We start from the raw sequence: 3,394 nt of genomic DNA, 5'->3' as shown, positions 1-3,394 counted from the left end.
ATTCTATCAACTTTCTTAATCTTTGATGGATTTTCATCAAACCTTCATTATTTTTTTTTGTATTTTGACAGCCGCTTCTTTTCAAGGCGAGCATTGATCCTTTTAGATTCACTGTTAAATTATTTTATTTTGTTATCATATATATGATTGCAGGGAACAGAAATCGGAGTATAGGGCAGCCATCGGACGCAAGGTAAGATTTATCTTACCCTGATTCTAGTCCAATATGATGAGCTTTTTTTTAGGAGAATAAGTGCGCAGACCATGAAAGAAAACTATGGGCGGAAATCCTATATAAGGGGACAGGGGGACGCGTCCCCCTACCAAAAATAGTAGGGGGACACAATATTAAATGCCCCCGGCTATTTTGGTCTCTTAAATGGAAAGAAATCATTCAAAATCGAAATAAAACATGCATTTTGGACGAAATGATCTACTTTTTAGGTAATCACCTTTTTTTGCCTGTCAAATTTAATTGGGTCGAAATGTTTGGGTAATAATCTTTTTTGGGTCAAATTTTCCATCCCCTGTTCTACCTTTGGGGAGACATTTCCGCCCTTCAAGGAAAAAATAGCTGCCTCATGCAAGCTCCCGCCCCGGCCCCCTCTTGCCCAAGTCTATATCGATCCAAGGCTTCACTAAGTTTCGATCTACATAAGCGGTTTATTCAAACATCTTAAAACCATGCCGTAAAAATAATGAACATAAAATACTCAGAGTGTTGGATCCAACTCTATGGAGTAACTCGAACAGCAGCATGCATCCTCATCAATTCATATAAAGTACCAGTAATATTCTACTCGCAAAAGTTCCCCCCACCCCTTGGGGGGCGGGAGGAACAATTGTTTTATTTTGAAAATTTTAACTTAAAAAGATAAACAAAAGCAACAAAAGTAGAGTGTGGAGCATGCAATTTATTCCCTTGGACCGATGAACAGGCATAGTCCAATAAAGTGAAGTATAAAAACGGTGAAGTACATGTAGGAAAAAAAGGCATAAATATAGAGGACTTTAATTCTGGCGTGATAGTGGTCACCCTGCACTTCATCTTTTAGTTGCATGTAAGTTTTCTTGTCCCTTAAACCTGCCAATTCACAGAAACCTGCCTGTCTTTCATCCCTTATTTGGACTTGACATTTACCAGACTCTTTGACTCTATTTCTGCAGTGATACTTGCCGATCTCCGAACAGCGGAGGAACTGAAACGAGAGAGATAATCATAATCACTGGCGTAAATCCGTGTTGATGGGTGCTGGAGGGATGACTGAAATATATATTTTTTTGCAATCATGTTTTTAGATATGAAAGGAATTGTCATTCATATGTCCACAGTGGCGTACCGTGGGTCACGGCATGGGGGGGGGGTGGCACTAGCAAAATTTTTGAATCACTGAGTGATGAGCGCGCTCAGTTGCCAGTTATACTGACCTAATAGAGACATTTTAAGGACAATGTCATTAAACGGATATGTACTCACTGATCAATAATGCGAGCGCGAAGATCGAGCTGATATTTTTTATATTCACACCTAAAAAAGGGACACTATAATCAAATTTGTGTAATCATGATAGGTACCTGTCTCGCTTAACAATGCGAGCGCGAAGCGCGAGCTGAAGTTTTCTTATATTTTGACCCCAAACAGCGAGATTTTAAGGAATATATTTTAGGTATCCATTAAGAGTATGCATATCTCACCATAGTAATCTAATGCGAGTGCCGAGCGCTTGCTGATTTCATTTGAATTACATCTGAACACAATCATGAAACACTTTTTGTAGTCATTGCAATTATGCCTATCACACGCATTTTACTAATCAAATATTGCGAGCGCGAAGCACGAGCTGAAAATTTAGATAATTCAGACCTGAAGTGGGGCGTTGTAAGGTTTCTCTGTAGGAATTAACTAGGACCATACGTATTTCATAAAATGATGCGAGCGCGAAGCGCGAGCTGAAAATTTTTGATATTCAGATCAGAAGAAGGGACATTTTAAGGACTGATTTTAGGAATTCATGAAGAGCAGACATATCTCACCAATCCACTAATGCGAACGTAATCACGGACAGGAAATATATACGAAGACCTTAACATGGGGCAATCACTTTTTGAGTCATGGAAAAGAAGCATATGTCACTACATAAAACAATGATAACTCAAGTGCTATGAAATATATTTGGTTTATATTGACTTGAAAACGGGATGTCTTAATATAATAATAATAATAATAATAGTGTTATAAACGAATTATATATCTCTTTAAATGTGAGCACCACGAACAATGAAGACATAGGCCCTGGGCAAATTATGTTTCATAAAGTTATGATAAAAATGTTTCTTATGTAATGCAACATAATATAATTATAATGTAATAGTATATAATATTATAATGAAAAATACTTTCTTCTTTCCTATCCTACTTGTTTCTCTTCCTTTCTCCCTCTTTTCTCCTTTTCCTCGTTTTCTTTTTGTCAGCTGATGGGGGGGGGGGGCACGTGCCATCCGTAGTACGCCACGTACTGTATGTCCAAATGGCAAATACCCCTCCAATGTTATCTATTTACCCCATGATGGTTTAATGGTTTTATTAGAGATTACATTCAAAGTTTTTTGAAATTCCATCTTAATCCCTTCCCAAAGACCCCAACATTGATGAATTGGAAGAAACGGGGGTTTCTCTTCAATGTTGTAATAAGGACATACTCGTTTGGAAATGGTGAACTGGCTTTTTATTTGCATTTTATGATTCGATAATATTGTTTTATTTGTTAAGCGGTATTTTAGGAAGAATTGTCACCGATAAAACAATCATCTCTTGTGATTTTTTTTTCATTTCTTTCGTGAAAAGTGTGTGTGGGGGGGGGGGTGTTTGTACAGGCCATCCCCCCTCCTCGAAAGTGGGGGGGATATATCCCCCATCCCCCCGGGATTTACGCCAGTGATCATAATGTGTTTCACATGTTTTCTCATGCTCTTCCTTCAGTCCTTGCTTCCACAGAATCAATGTTTGTTTCTTGATGGTAAATCCAAATATGTTAGTTGATGACATATAAAATCTATTTTAGTAGGAACATTGTCCTTTTATTTGCCATCCTTGGCTATGGGTCGATGGGTCTTTTGATTTTCTTGTATTTGTAATTTCTTGCATCCTTTTGCAAAAATAAAATAGATAAATAAGTAAATGAATAAAAATGAATAAATAAATAGATCCAACTCGATTACCCCTTCCCCATCTGAAAAAAATCTGATAGATCTGTAATTTACTACTAGTACGGCCACACAGAAAGGAACCGGTACTATTTTATAGGTTGATATCTTCATTAGTGAAACAGACCCACATATTCGATTTCACGTACCGATACCGTACGCTATGCTGACGATCATATGATGTGACGTG

Source organism: Lytechinus variegatus, chromosome 5 (genome assembly GCF_018143015.1).
Source record: "Lytechinus variegatus isolate NC3 chromosome 5, Lvar_3.0, whole genome shotgun sequence".
Lineage (NCBI taxonomy): Eukaryota > Metazoa > Echinodermata > Echinoidea > Temnopleuroida > Toxopneustidae > Lytechinus > Lytechinus variegatus.
Note: the sequence above shows the minus strand (reverse complement) of the source record.